This window comes from Macaca thibetana, chromosome 11 (assembly GCF_024542745.1).
Source record: "Macaca thibetana thibetana isolate TM-01 chromosome 11, ASM2454274v1, whole genome shotgun sequence".
Lineage (NCBI taxonomy): Eukaryota > Metazoa > Chordata > Mammalia > Primates > Cercopithecidae > Macaca > Macaca thibetana.
This window is the reverse complement of record NC_065588.1, coordinates 51,048,941-51,065,168: the sequence shown is the minus strand read 5'-3', so window position 1 is coordinate 51,065,168 and position 16,228 is coordinate 51,048,941. Positions and strand designations below refer to the sequence as shown.

Here is a 16,228-nt window from a genome sequence, read left to right as displayed (position 1 = left end):
TTCTTTAATCAATTTTGATAATGTATATGCTACTAGAAAAACCAATACCAGGTCAGCAGTGCCCTGTACTACTCACAGCCTTTTGGTTGTTATAGATTTAGTGGGCAGAGGAAGAGGTAGAAAGAAGGGGAGACCATCCTGTCAACACACCATCATACGCACTATCGTCATGTCAGGAAAATTGTGTGGTGAGCAGCTAGGTGTGGCCATGTGGCTCCCATGTGGCAGATGGGATGGAATCAGAAATACCGAATGAGATAGATGAGATGACTTGTTAAAGGGGGGCAGACGAGCTCCTTCTGCTCCCTTCAGAATGGTTACAGGGTCCACAGTTTCAGCACTCACTAGAGACCATGAAGTATCCATGAGGGTGAAAGCCAAACCTCAGGAGAAAATCCTCCTGAGGTTTCATGCATCAAGACTGGCCAAGGTCATTCACATCTGGTGATTTTCTCAACAGTAGGCATAATAGCCTTCCTTGCCATGGGGAACTGAGACACTAGTAATCCATGTTTTGAGCTTGCTGCATCGTATTACTCCCGTTGTCACTAGTGGTAACACTGAAAGAAGTGCAGGTCTAGAGCAAGAAAGGCACCAGGAGATGGAGTGGCTTCAGCACTTAGTTGCCATGACAACAATGGTGCGCTGTAAAAATCATAGTCACCTGGCTTCTTCTTACAGTGCTAGAGTGTATAATTAGGAGAAAGAGTGAGAAAGAGAAAGAACTACGAATATACAATCAGGAACATGTAGAGAACAGGAGGCCTTCGTAGCAGCTTTGGAGGATTCTCCCATTTCCTGCAGTCACATGGAACAAAGGGCTGAGGACCACAGCTGGGTCTGATTGGAAAGGTTTCAGAGTTGCAGCACCAGTTAAAGGTTCAGCTGCTCCAGGTCTCTTATGCCAAAGTTTGCGCACTGGTGGGAAATGAGAGGAAGCTTGGAAGGAGGGTGTTTGATCAAATGTGGTTGAGGATGAGAACTTTGAACCCTGATACCCCTGAATCTCTGTGCCCAGCAGAAGCAGCTTACTGCTGTGAATTCACTCCTTAGCAGTAAATTGGAATTCACTCTGTCTCAGCTTGTGATGTGAGGATTTGTGCTTCCTGGGGAGTTCCCTGACTTCTTGCCAGCCCAATAATGCAAGGAAAGATATGTTCTATGCAGGTACTAGTTGCTTTGTAGTGGGAGAAAATTTCAGAATATCTAGTTCATCATATTGACCCCAGTCTTTCTTGAACTCACTCCAATCAGGTTTCAGTTCCCCATGAGTAGGGTCTCAAGATTATCAATCACCTTTTGATTGATTAATCCTCACTTTGTCCTCCTTGACCATCAGCAGCCTATGACCTAGTTAATCACGGCCTCCTTGACCTACTGTATCCTGCAGGCTTCCAAGACATGCCCCACTCAGTTCCCTTGCTCTCTCACTGGGCACTGCTGCCCAGTCTCCTTTGCTGGCCCCTCCCATCTTCCTGACCTTATCCTCTTCTCCATCTGTACCATGCCCAAGGTAGTCCCACGCAATCTTTTGGCTGTAAACATCCTCCAGCCCAGAAACACCCCCAGAGCTTTAGCCTTATGTATCAAACTGCCTGCTTTAAAGCTCCACCAAGATGTCTATTAAGCCTCTCAAACTTCACACAGCCAAGACAACACTCCCTCACCAACGGGGCTCCTTCAAGAGCCTTTCTCAGTTCAGTCCATAGCAACCCCATTCTTGTAGCTGCTCAAGCCAAAAACGTGGCATCATCCTGACTTTGATCTTAGTCAAAGCTTATCTGCTTGGGCTGATATAACAAATTATGGTAGACTGAGTGGTTTAAACAATAAATGTTTATTTCTCACCATTGTAGAAGCTGGAAAATCCAAGATCAAAGTGCCAGCAGATACAGTGTCTGGTGAGGGCCTGCTTCCTGGTTTGCAGACAACAGTCTTCTTTTTTGTTGTATCTTCACGTGGCAGAGAAACAGTCATCTCTTTGAGGTCTCTTCTTATAACGGGCACTAATCCCATTCATGGGGGCTCCACTCTTATGACCTAATCACTTCCCAAAGGCCCCATCTCCAAATACCGTCATATTGGGGATTAGAACTTCAAAATATGAATTTTAGGGGGACACATTCAGTCCATAGTAGCAATTCCTCTCCCTCTCTCTCTCTCTCTCTCTCTCTCTCTCTCTCTCTCTCACACACACACACACACACACACACAATGTTTCAGCAAATACTGTCAGATTTATCTTCAAAATATTATAGATTCTGACCACCTACACCATCTCTTCCACTACCAACTGGTACAAGCCAACGTTACCTCTCCCTGGGATTATTACAAGAGCCTTCCAACTGGTTGGTAGAGGATGCTAACTGTCATCCAAAATCCATCCTCCCCTTCTTCCTCAGGGACAAAAACCTGGACAACATGTGTAACAGAGAAGCTATATTTCCTGGCTTCTCTTGCAGCTAGGTGTGGCCATGTGGCTCCCATGTGGCAGATGGGATGGAATCAGAAATGCTGAATGAGACAGATGAAAAGATTTGTTAAAGGGGGGCAGACGAGCTCCTTCTGCTCCCTTCAGAGTGGGTACAGGGTCCACAGTTTCAGCACTCACTAGAGACTATGAAGTATCCATGAGGGTGAAAGCCAAAACTCAGGATGTTGAAAAAGCAATACAGAGGCCTGCATCCTTGATGACTCTGTGGAGCTACCTTAGCAGCTCTCAACCGTGACCTCCAGATTTTTTAAAATGAAAAAAAACAAATCTTAGGTTTTCTGTAACATGTAGCAAGCTGGGTAGATAAGCTTGTCTCTCTACTTCTTCAGTCTATTCTCCACATAGCAGCTAAAATGATCTAATTTTTTTTTGAGACAATCTTGCTCTGTCGCCCAGGCTGGAGTGCAGTGGCATGATCTCAGCTCATTGCAACCTCTGCCTCCTAGGTTCAAGCCATCCTCCCACCTCAGCCTCCTGAGTAGCTGGGACTACAGGTGCACACCACTACACCTGGCTAATTTTAAATGGTCCTTCTTAAATATAAGTCAGATCACATCCATTCTCTACCCAGAATCCTCCAGTGGTTTTGCTTCTCACTCAGGGTAAAAGCCACAGTGCTCACAGTGGTCTGCAATATCCTTCATGGTCTGCCCCCCACTGCTTCTTCCACTGCATTTCCTACCACCGACCCTCCCACTCACTCCACTCTGCCATGCGGTATTCTCACTGCTCCCAGTGTGCCAGGACGCTGCCCCTCGGGACCTTTGCCAGGCAGACTCTTCTCTCAGATACCTGCCACACTCACTTCCCCACCTTCTGCAGCCCAGATGCCACTTCATCCAAAGGGTCTTCCCTACCCTTCATCCCCAGCATGGGATTCTCCATCACCTATCTCCATCATCACCTCCTGGCATATTATAGTTGTTTATTTTCTGTGTCCTCCTCACAACCCCCAGCAAAGATATAAGTTCCATGACTACGGGCACCTAGTCCGTTCTGATCACTACTCTATCCCAGCCAGGGCCCAATTCGGAAAACAGAAATCAAACTCACTATTTAAAACAGAAGGAATTTAAAGCAGGCAATAGTTACACAGAGGAGAAAAAGACTGAGAAACGACACGTGGCACAATGAAAGGGAAAGAAGAAGGTGAAGTAACAGGTGAGTGTGAGCAAGTCTGCCCCTTGAGTTACGCTGTGGCTCACAGGCGACAGGAATGAGGAACTAGACAGAAAACCCTTGCAGGAGCTAACCTCCCTCCGGTTTCCAAATGAAATGTAGTGGAGTTGTTTATCTTCTTCCGAGTGTCTGTCTCTCCCAAATCTGGGCAAGGCTTGCTGAATGCACCACACTCAAATTTACAGTTGTGGATCACAGAGACAGACACAGGTGTGCACACACACACAGACACATCTTACAGGCACAGGTGTTCACTGGTCATTGCTCGATGTCCCTTGTCAACCCTAAGAGAAGAAGACACAACCCGGGACTCCATTTCAACCCTCCACCCCAGCCAGGGAGAACGATTTCATGGCCGCCCTCACTCACTAGGTCCATTCTCATCTAAGGAGGGAGGTGTCTCCAAGAAACTTCAAGCCGTTCCCTCCTGCAGATAGAGAAATAGGGCCACACCAGGAACATGTAGTGGAAGTTTCCAAATCTTCCCCCAGAAATCTGAGAGTTGTATGATCATCCTTAAACCCCAGAGGGGCCATCCTCAGTAGTCCACACAGGGCTCAGGCTACCTTGCCAAAAGAATCGTCCTTCAGCTCCCATTGTCCCTCTATCCTTCACCTGTCCTCAAATCCATTGATCCACCTTTTCCTGCCTGGGGGCATTATTATACTTTGCTCTTTGGCAAGTGTTTTTCCAGGGTTCGGTGCCAGCACCCGCCTGGTATTTATTTTGGCATTGCTGTCACCCTGCAGTACACTCTCCCAAGGTCATAGAAAAAGTGGGCTGGCGAAGGCAAGGGGGCAGCGGTTGCAGGGACATGGACCTTGCAAGAAAAGATTCTTTTTCAAGCCACTTGGGTGCCTACCTCTCCTGGATAGATGATCCACACAGCTCCAAGCCCTAAGCCCAGAATGTCACTCAGGAGACTTGAGAAGGCAACAGAGCCACAGAAAACCACACCGTGGGCATCCTTCTGACTCAGTCTCGTACACTCTCTGCAGGCTCCCATGGACTGGGAGCCTCACCTGTTTACATTCCTGCTGCTTGGGACACTTCTCCCAAAACTAGCCCTGGAAAATTAAAATTAAAGTGAATCATACATACAACAAGTGCACACACAGGCAAAATAGATACACAACATACATATACCAAACACATGGACCCAACACAGACACACATGCACACATCCTCAGACATAGCACACGCACACACCTCACACCCCTCATACACTCTTACACCAAAACCCTCAGGCTGCCAGCCCCTCTCCCTCTCCCTGCCTCCCAGGCAGATGCCACATCCTGTCCTGGCTGACACTGCAGTGTTTACATCTAATGCCTCCCCTCCTCTCCATACCCATTGTCCTTGAACAATATCAGACCCTTAATCTCCCTTAATCTCCTCCTTCCATTCTTCCCCCTTAAGATACAAGCTAATTAACCTCCATCAGAACTAGAGGTGGGAACCCTGCCACGCCCATCTCTCAGACACAAGCGCCCAGGAAATCCTAAAGGTCACTTGGGAAATCAGGGGCAGGGCTGGAATTCAAACCTGGGGACCCTAACCCTAGAGCCTGTTATGTTGCCTCACCCATGGGGTCCTGGCCTAACCTTGCTGAACTCACAGCCACAGCTCCATTCTTCTTCCTGCCTCTCAAAATTGCTATTCCCAAGCTCCCCTGAAAGGATGGACAGAAAGCTCCCTGACTTTGCTTTGCTCCCTACCTGGGAGCCCCCATTCACCACTCAGGAGCTTCTCAATGCACAGTCTACTCCCCTGTGACAGTTAAGAGACCACCTCACCCACCCCCCATAAGATCAGCTGTGCAGCGCTGGACCCACAGCACCGGCCCTGGGCAGGCAGGCAGCCAGAGGGCTAGGAGCACACCAGGGGCTGGGGAGAGATGAGGACAGGAGCCTAAGGTCAGTTTCAGATCTTGCTATGAACAAATGCTATCGACCACTGCCAGGGAATCACCTAACCCTTCAGTGGGACCCTGCTTATTCTGCCAGTCCTTACACTCTCCCTCTCTCTCTATCTCTCTCTCTCTCTCTCTCTCTCTCGCTACCCCAGTACTTCCATCTTAATTAGACTCCAGAGACTTTTTAAACCATGACAAAAGTAACTGACTACAGACCTCCTCTCATGTAGGAGATTGACAGCTTTCATCCAGGGACAGATGTTTTTCATTTATTTTGTTTTGTTTGGGGTTTTGTCTCTGTTTTTCTTTCTGTCTGCCTTTTTCTTTCTTTCTTTCTTTTTCTTTCTTTCTTTCTTTCTTTCTTTCTTTCTTTCTTACAAATACATCCTGAGCACCTCTGAATGGCCTTTGCTGGAGAGGACTGAGGTTCTCCTAGGCCACAGGAGACTGAGGAGAACTAAACTAACTGGTGTGCAGACCAGTGCCTGGCAGGTGGTAAGCACTCAATAAATACTTGTTTTGTAAATGAATGAGTGTCCTCAAAAAGTGAAAGAAATTAAGAAAGGGGCCTGAGGTGACAGACAATAGCCAGGAGACAGTCCAGAGAGAGAAGCCTCGTGGGAGGATGAGAGGCCTGAGAGGAGTGGATAGTGAGAAATTCTGTCAGCCATGGCCAATAAACTTAGGCTGTGAGTGATTAATAGTCAATACAAAATTGTTTGTCATGCTGTGATGTCAACCCAAGCCTTCAGCAAGAACTTGTCTCCCACAACAGGGGGGACTGAGAGAAAGGAGACTAAGTCTGGTATGGGGGCAGTGGGGGTTTAAAGCTGACAGAATAGCTGCAGAGAACAAGGTACTAATGAGAATGGCAGTGGTGCAGGAAGAGGAAATCAGGGAGAGATGATCATTCAAAGCCCCCAGGGATCTGCAGATATTTGGGAAGAGTGGGCTGGACTTCTCCTATATGTGATTTTTCATGTATTAAAAAGAGAGATTAAAGAAGATTAGAAGACAAGGAGACTCCTAGACTTGAGATAGATAAATTATAAATATACAGCCATAGCATACACCCATACAGAAAAGCTACGTACTTACAGCAAGATGTAAAGCCAGAGTAAGGAACTCACCCAGCTCCACTAGGCACAACACACTCTGCTACACACCAGACAGGCACATTCCTTCCCTCCTCCCTGCTGTCTAATGGGTGTGGATGGAATGATATCCACCTAAGCCCCCTCCCCTCTATCTCTGCTTCATGAATGAAACTGAATCCCTCCATGCATCCAGCTGGCCCATTCCTTGTGACTCCCTCAGAACAGGAAGAGGGGGAGGGAATGGAATCCTACTCCAGAGAAAACCAGAGGGAATCCAGCAGGGATTGTGGCCATTTAGGACATTTCAGGACACAATGACCTCCTGAGTTCCTGGAATCTCAGCAGGGAACAGGAGCCCTTGTGTCCTTCATACCCCACTGGGCAATTCTTTTCTCCCCAACCCCAGCTCACATGTGAACTAACAGGAACATAAAAATTGTATCTGTCCAAGTCATTTCCATAAAGGAATTGGCAACTCCTTTATCTGGGCCTGACTCCCTGGGTGCCCCCAGGGATTAAGGGGTGGGTCAGAAGGACCGGAGGTTGGCAAGGACCCAGCCCTAACTCAGGCCCCATCAGTTCTTTGGAATTGTCTCCAATTGCCAAGAGCACATAAAGACAGAGAGCAAACAGGTAGGTGACTCTCTTTTCTCCTATTTAGGACTCTGTCTTATAACAGCCTCCCTTAAAAGAAATCATCCCACTCTTCAGACAACAACTTCCACCTCACATCCATGTTGTTCTTAAAATCAGTACCACTAAGCTCCTTTATCCTGGCTTTGCCCTTCCCCTTCTACATCCCAGATTCACAATGAGCAGCCTCTACCAGAGGCCCGCACTTCTACCTGCCCTCATTTCCATCGCTGCCACACAGGCTTCTTCTTTCAGGAAGCCCCCTAAAATTCATTGCTTCCCTCACAATTTCCCAGGATCTAATGACGCCTCAGCTCCCCATTCCTCTGGGACAAAGAAGTTTAGCTTTCACTAAATATGTCAGTGGCCTTGCTAAAACCAAGTCCAAGACATGAGATGGCAAGGTGAGAAGCTCAGTTTTGTCACAAATAAACCAGAACTCCTAAGTGGCCATTAGCCTCCTCAAACTAGTCAGTCTAAGAGGCAAAGCACTTGTTCCAAAAAAGCAGCCATTGCTCCAAAAATATTTGTAGGGCCTCCCTTTTATAATAACTTTTAGAATCTTTTTAGCAGGCCATGCAAACCAGAAAGGCTTGCATGGTGTAGCCAAGCCCTGTTTTCAATTGAAATCTCTCTCCTCTTATTCCTTACCATTAAATGGCAATGGCATTTGACTGTTTCCAAACATCAACTCAGCCTTTATAGGTCCATAATGTGTTATTCCAAGACAATTGAAATCCTGAGACATTCATCTAAGATGTTTTTCTGGTAAATACATATAAAACTCAGCCTCTTTGCCTTCTGGGCATGCCCAGTGACCTTGACCAAGGTGACTGGTTGGCTTGTGTCCACTCAGGGAAACAGCCTCCACTGCAGTGCCTATAGGTGCTTGATAGAAAGACTGTGAAGTCAAAGTGCTGGGTATGAGATGGCTCGTGTAATAACAATTAATATCAGTGTCTTGGATATGCAAAGTATCTCCTCCATCAGATGAGGAGCTTCTAGAAGGATCTAGGTCATTCTCTCCTACAGGATTCCACATTCTCTACCCTCTGCTGTCTAGGACTGGTCCTTGCACGCAGTGTAAGGACTAGAGAAAGGACATGCAGGACACGGGGGCAGTGAGGCATGTAACCATCAGACCATCCACCAGTCCTCTGCTGAGGGCAGCCTCCCAGCCCCACTACTCACAAAGGGGTATATTTTTGTTGTTGTGTGTGTGTGTGTGTGTGTGTGTGTGTGTTTGGTTTTTTGTTTTTTGGTTTTTTGTTTTGTTTTGTTTTTAAAAAGGAGTCTCGTTCTGTCACCCAGACTGGAGTGCAATGGTGTGGTCTCAGCTCACTGCAACCTCCACCTCCCAGGATCAAGCGACTCTCCTGCCTCAGCCTCCCAAGTAGCTGGGATGACAGGCAAATGCCACCATGCCCGGCTAATTTTTTGTATTTTTGGTAGAGACAGGGTTCCAGCACTTTGAGAGGCTGAGGCAGGCAGATCACCTGAGGTCAGGAGTTCAAGACCAGCCTGGCCAACAAAGGAGTATGTTTTTAACCATCTCATTCTATGCCTGTCCCTCTAACCCCATTTGGGACTGATATTGAACTTGGGCCACTTTTTTTAAATTAATGAAAAAGTATTGACCAAACAGGACCCTCTCCTTCCCCTTCATCCCTGTTAAGCGTATTCCCCTTCAACTCCTCAGCTTCAGGAGGAGAGAAAGGCAAGCAGGGCTGGAGCTGGAGAGGTAATTTCTTGCTGCAAGTTCTGAGTTGGGAACTCTGAGGGCTAATTTCCATCTGAGAAAAGGCTGGTGCTCAGTAGGACTTGCCCTATTGTGTTTTCAGGGATCTAACAAGACTGACTTTGGAGACTGAGAATGGAGTACCCACCTCTACCTGTATTCCACCAGTGCACACACACACCCCACCTCCACTCTCCCTCGGATTCCTCCACTCCTGCCAAGATCATGCTACCCTGTTAGCCATTCACACTGAATCCCATGGGCATGCCACCCTCTCCCTCGGCCTTAATCCCCACGTTCAGCCAAGGGCCAGATCTTGTCCTTACAGACACTGCTGTGTTTATTCAACACACAACCTTTTCTCTAGCCCCACTGTTCCTAAACTACCATCCCTCTCTTCTAGGGACTTCTTAGCACAGGTTACATTGATCTCAAAATCTTACATTAAGTTCAGTTTCATTCCTAGGCTGTAAAGTTTTTGAGGCGGGGAATCTTACTAAACCAATTTCTCTGACTCCAGTGCCCAGCAGCTGGAGGGGGAGCCACAGGAAACAGCGTTAGGTGGGGTTGAACAGAAAATGTAGCTGGGACTTCATTTGTCTAGCAGGTACTAGGTATCCGAGAACCAGACCACACACCCGCCTCTTGTCTAGCCTGTGTTGGGAGGAGGAAAAAAGATGAGGTTTATAATGAGCTTGATAGTAAAGTTTCAAGAATAGACCTTAATAACCAAAACACCAGAAAGTCATGGGATCTTCCCAGTGTACCATTAAAAAACAGGAAAGGAAGATTTGACCAGAGCATTCCTGGAGGCAATGATTGCAGGAAAAATGAAACCATGATATATTTACCCCACCGAGTTCAAACTGCTCCACAAACTAGTTACAGTTGTTTACAAAAATCAAATCAACCCACAAAAGACAAACATTTGCCCATGTTGACTCTTGAAGGATCTTCTGAAGCATCTAGTAAAACTTCAGCTCCATTGCTTTCCAGTTACATATCCCCCACGAGGCCAAGCTGAAGAGCCAAGGGCATCAGGGGAGTGAAGCAGCTTGGCAGAGACCAGTCACATCAATCACAGCAGTCATGCTAAGACGCCTCTCGTAGACACAACCTGTCTACATCTGGACCTCAATGAGTCAGAGTCATTTTCTCCTTTTTGGAGTCTCTATTACCCCTTCCACTCCCAGGTAAGGTCTGCACGGGAGAAGGCAGAAGAATGGGGAAAGCTGTTCAGGAAAGTCTAATGGGTTGAGGATATCCAACTTTGCAAATAGATGGATATTTATCAGCTCTAAGAGGACTTAGTGGAGAAGAGGCTTTCGACAGGACGCGTGAGAGGGGAGGAGTCTTCTTTCTGACAGGCTGCAAAGAGTATCCACCCAACAGGCACATTCAATTTCTTCCTTTCCCTTACATTTTAAAATGACATTGCATCTGAGACCTAATGTATATAATAGGGAGAAATGCCACAGAACACATGCCCTTATGTCTCAAATCTCCATTTCTGTGAATCGTTTACCACTAATTCTTGAGGTCAGGAGTGAGGCAACAGGAAGAATGGCAAATGATAAGTAATGATGTTTAGAAAGACCCTGCTTTGTGGCAGTTTTGTGTTGGTGTCAGAGATCTGATTTCCTCTTAGAAAAGACACGCAATTCCAAAGTTTGCAACGACTGGTTCGAAGGCTCTGCTGCTGGAGATTGTTGGGGTCCTGGGTTCAGAGTTCTTCTCTTTGCCCACCCATCCGTACCCATACACACACGGACACACACATTAACACATACAAACACACACACTCGCACAAACCAGTGTATTCCTAGACTCAAGCCCTCAGACATGCAGGACCTACCCATTTCCCCCACTTCTCTCATCTAATCAACTCCAAAGTCCATGCAACCTCTGAATATTTATCCAGCACATGCCCTTTACACACTGACCCTAAAGTACATCAGATCCTCATTCTCTCTCTTTTGGGAGATCCCCCATAAGAAGCCAGAGAAATCACAAATTCTTTATATCAATTTTAATGCTGACTATGAATCCTTTAAGAATAGGAACCTGCACATTTCCCCCTCCGTAATTGGTGCCTGAAAAAAATTACCTAAAGGATAAATAGGGCCCAAGTCTAGCAATCCTGTCCCATCTCCTGCTATCTCCTCCACCCCATTCTACCCCAACACTGCCAGGAATCTCCTCCTGAACACTCTCAATTACAGAACCAGCTGACTCCTAGGCCTTGCAATTCCTGATCACTTTATTTCCACTTCGTGGTGAGATCAGTGTCTCCTGCAGACCTACTGGACCTTCCTCCCTGTCTCCCAGTCCCTACAAGATGCAGCCTTTGAGATAGGGCAGGGCTGCTCACCAACAAGCCAGGAAAGGTGTCTTAATCATGAGGCCTGTCCTAGAGAACCTCATACAGCACACTCCACAGGGTGCCAGGGAAGCCCACAGCCAAAATTCCTTGCCCACACTGGAAAGGACTGGGGGAATTCAGAGAACTTCAGGAAAAGCGGTAGGTAGAAAGAAATTCCCAATTTGAGCTTTAAACGATGAGTAGATTTAGACACGCTGTGAAAATAAGACAAAAGTTCTCAGGACAACAACATGGGAAAAGTTATTAACTAATGAAAAACTTGATAAACTGAGAAATTTTCAAAAAAAAATCTTGTATCAAAGGCATGAAGTCCAAATGAGATTGAGGAGAGGAAAAAAAACTAACAGCGTAGGTGGGGCTAGATCAGAAAAGGTCATGTTTGCTCTGCTAAAGATCAGAGTTTTATCCCTAAGAGCAATTAGGAGGCTTTGGAACGTTTTAAGCAGGGAGTGACAGGATCATATTTGCATTTTAAAAACCATTCTGGCAGGCATCCTAACAGGTGTGCGGTGATAGCTCACTGTGGTTCTGACTTTCATTTCCCTGATAATTAGAGCACCTTTTCATACAGCTTTTGACCATTTGTATGTCTTCTTTGAAGATATCTCTATTCAAGTCTTTTGCCATTTTTTAATAGGGCTTTGTTTTCCTGCTATTGAGGTGTAGGAGTTCCTTATATATTTTGGATGTTAACCTCTTACTAGGTATATGGTTTGCAAATATTCTCTTCCACGCCAGAGGTTGCTGTTTTACTCTGTTGGTTGTTTCCTTTGCTGTATAGCAGCTTTTTAGTTTGATAAAGCCCCACTTGTCTATTTTTTACTTTTGCTGACTGCACTTTTGGGGTCATATCCAATAAACCATTGCCAAGACTAATACCAAGAAGCTTTTTCCCTATGTTGTCTTCTAGGAGCTTTATAGTTTCAGGGTCTTACATTTAAATCTTTAATCCAGTCTAGGGGGGTTTTGGGAATGATGTAAGATAAGGATCCAATATTCTTTTGCACGTTTTTATCCGGTTTTTCACACCATTTGTTGAAGAGACTATCCTTTATATTATTATTGTTTTAGGCAATATCATAAATGAGATTGATTTCTTAATTTCCTTTTTTGATAGTTCATTGTTACCGTATAGAAAGGAAACTGATTTTGGTGTGGTCATTTTTGTATCCTGCAACTTTATTAAATTTGTTTATTAGTTCTAATAGGTTTTTTTTTTTTTTTTTTTTAGATGGAGTCTTGCTCTGTCACCAGGCTGCAGTACAGTGGTGCAATCTCAGCTCACTGCAACCTCCAACTCCCTGGTTCAAGCGATTCTCCTGCCTCAGCCTCCCGAGTAGCCAGGATTATAAGCACGCACCACCACATCCAGCTAATTTTTGTATTCTTAGTAGAGACGAAGTTTCACCACGTTGACCAGGATGGTCTCAGTCTCCTGACCTCGTGGTCCAACCACCTCAGCCTCCCAGCGTGCTGAGATTACAGGCATAAGCCACCGCGCCCAGCCTCTAACAGGTTTTTGTTTTGTTTTTTTTTTTGTGGATCCTTTCAGGTTTCTCATCCTTCCCCTGAGTAGAGAGACACGTTGGCTAGAGAAATGTTGTAAAATTGATAGGCAATGATAAGTGCCCAGTGTAGACTTGTAGTAATCAATTTAAACTAAGACCAACTAGCATATGATTTTCTCCAACAATGGTCAGTTGAAGAAGGCAGGAGTGGGACAGTTATGTATGTGCTTAAGGACTCTGTGACAGACTTCTTTTCATTTAAACTAATATATGATCAATTTTACACAAACTGCATTTTAAAAATATATCCAGGAAAACAACACTGGACCATCTCCCATACCCTGAGTGTCCATGAACAATCCTTTGTACCCTTCCCAGATTATTGCAGACCCACTCTCTAGGGAGATGTCAGCCTTGCTGAAAGTCTTCATATGATACTTTAACAATTTGGGTTTTATTTTGTTGGTTGCTTGGATGGTTTTGTTTTGTTGTTGTTTTTCAAGATGGCGTCTCACACTGTTGCCCAGGCAGGAGTGCAGTGGCATGATCTTGGTTCACTGCAACCTCCACCTCCCTGTTCAAGCGATTCTCATGCCTTAGCCTCCTGAGTAGCTGGGACTACAGGCGCCCACCACTACACCTGGCTAATTTTTTGTATCTTTAGTAGAGACGAGGTTTCACCATGTTGGCCAGGCTGGTCTCGAACTCCTGACCTCAGTTGGTCCACCCGCCTCAGCCTCCAAAAGTGCTGGGACTACAGGTACTTTAACAATGTGTATGACAGTCAAATCATTCTTAAAAAATAAGTCAAATGTTTTAAATATTTGAGTCCATTGAAAGATCAGTATGTGATTCAAACTATGATCCAAAAACTCAAAAAGTCAGGGAAGGTTGAGATTATTGCCTGACACTTTGTGAAAAAGAACAATGAAGCTTTGTTTCTGAATTCTCCATCCCTTTTGAGTTCTATAAAGCATGGATTCTGGCAACAGAAGTTCCAAAAATCCTGCCTTGACTTCTCCCTCTTTAGAGGGGTAAGACCTGACTACAAAGGGATATGTTTGTCACCGGAAGTTTCACTGACGTTTTCCTCCTTTTCTGAACAGTAAGATTCAGACAGCCATGCCCTGGAGCCACAAGGCCAGCTCAGTGCTCTAGTTTTAGGGACCTGAGTGGACTATCTCTGACAAAGAATCATTTCAAGGGATTAAACATTCTGATGTATTGATTCTGATGACTGGATAATATCCTAGAGGTCCCAGAAATTGTCAGGCAATGTGATTAAACATCTCTCACCTAAGAGTTCATGGTGGACTATTTCTAGAAGACCATTAATTCCCAACACTTTTAGAGAGAGAATACAGAAGATAACAGAATAATGATCACTTAATATATTTGAGTAAATTTTAGTATAATTCAAGTACAATTGTTGAAATTTCTAGAATGTAATATAATAGACACAGCCTGCTTCAAAACCATACATTAGAAAATAACATCAGTAGAATAATTACTCTGGGTATAAACTCACAGATTATAATCTGTTTCTCAGTCATATCTGTCTGTAACACCATGTCACCAGTTTTATTCTGAAGAACATTCTTTTCAATATGATCTTGGGTTTTCTTTTTTTTTGTTTTCTTTTCTTAAGAAACCACCAGGCGCGGTGGTTCATGCCTGTAAGCCCAGCACTTTGGGAGGCCAAGGTGGAGGGATCACGAGATCAGGAGTTAGAGACCAGCCTGACTAACATGGTGAAATCCCCTCTCTACTGAAAATACAAAAATTAGTCGGGCGTGGTGGCGGGCACCTGTAATCCCAGCTACACAGGAGGCTGAGGCAGGAGAATCTCTTGAACCTGGAAGGCGGAGGTTGCAGTGAGCTGATATTGCATCATTGCACTCCAGCCCAGGCGACAGTGCGAGACTCCGTCTCAAAGGAAAGAAAGAAAGAAAGAGAGAAAGAGAGAAAGAAAGAAGAAACAGGGTCTTGCTCTGTCACCCAGGCTGCAGTGCAGTGGCACAATCTTAGCTCACTGTCCCACCATCTCGAGGGATCTTCCCGCCAAGTAGCTAGGACTACAGGTAATACACCCCCGCACCAGGAAAATTTTTTAATTTTTTGTAGAGACAGGGGTCTTGCCGTCTTGCCAAGGCTGGTCTCGAACTTCTGGGCTCAAGTGATTCTTCTGCCTCGCCTTCCCAAAATGCTGGGATTACAGGCGTGAGCCACTGCGCCTGGTCTTATATTTTATTAAAATTGCCAATAACCTTTGCCAAAGTTGTGTTTTATTATTTAAAAATTCAAACTTGTTGACATCGTCAATTAACTCTTTTCTGTAGATCATAATATTTTAGGTGAGAAAATACTCTGTACACGGTTGCTGAAGTACGTGGCAAACAAAAAATTCTGCCAGAAAGAATATTCTAAAGTTTTTCTCATTGAAATGTGTAAAGATTTTTACCCCAGATATTTTCACAGATACTATCTTTTTATCCTGTTCAGAGTAGCATTGCTTAACAAATATTTTTAAAAGACAAGATGAATTGGTAAGTTATCTTTGTTTATGGTTCTTTGAATGCTTCACCAGATTTAGATGCTGAAAAATCACAGGCCTCAATTTCACCAAGTTCCAGAATAGAGTATCAATATATTCATTTAAATATAGAAGCTCTATCAAAAGATTCTTCCCACAAGGTTGAGATAGTCTAAAATCTCAAGATTAAACCTTGTAAACTGTTTGAGTACTCGTCATTTAATTTGTTCAGTTGTTCGCTTGCTTTTGTGCAGATAAATTTCACTGTCTCTTTGTTTGCAAGCTTTGTTTTCAATCATTGAAATTTACTGAAAGATTCCAGTGGTGAAGTTTTCAGCACCGCAGTTGAATATTTTGATTAAAGATTTACAATGATTCTTAAACAAAAAACACTCAACAATTCACAGATTAATGTCCATGAATATATAACAATAGTTATTCCGCTAATTTTTTAAACTCTAATATCAGCTTCCTCACAAATTACATATATATACAAACACATACATATATACAAAATATATTAAATATACACACTTCACATATATGTATATATAATACATGCATACATATACACATATATTTATAAATTTTGATAATTATCACTCTATATTTGGATTGGTAGAATATTATCATTTACGTGGCCTCAATTCTAAATTACATGTGTACCACAAGTACACACCATGGGTACTTTCTACTCCATTTATTTTTTATTTTAAAATATTTACCACATATTATGGCATACCAAAAA

At 44.4% G+C, this 16,228-nt stretch overlaps 2 protein-coding genes across 17 annotated transcripts in view; one reads left to right on the top strand and one right to left on the bottom strand.

Annotated features, from left to right (window-relative positions):
- BLOC1S1 (biogenesis of lysosomal organelles complex 1 subunit 1) overlaps positions 1-16,228 on the bottom strand; it is a 1,086,347-nt gene that overhangs the window by 939,834 nt on the left and 130,285 nt on the right. The window contains exon 1 of one of the 16 annotated variants that reach the window (XM_050748975.1): positions 15,037-15,040. The exons of 12 other annotated variants lie outside the window; for them this stretch is intronic. The gene's annotated coding sequence lies outside the window, so the exon portion shown is untranslated. Of the gene's footprint in view, positions 1-3,443; positions 3,448-5,472; positions 5,477-10,917; positions 10,922-15,036; positions 15,041-16,228 lie in introns of those variants that run through there. 3 more of the 16 variants (XM_050748995.1, XM_050748978.1, XM_050748996.1) reach the window with 3 other exon arrangements.
- The window catches only part of PPP1R1A (protein phosphatase 1 regulatory inhibitor subunit 1A), a 200,799-nt gene that overhangs the window by 90,200 nt on the left and 94,371 nt on the right, over positions 1-16,228 (top strand). The gene's annotated exons all lie outside the window — the stretch shown is intronic.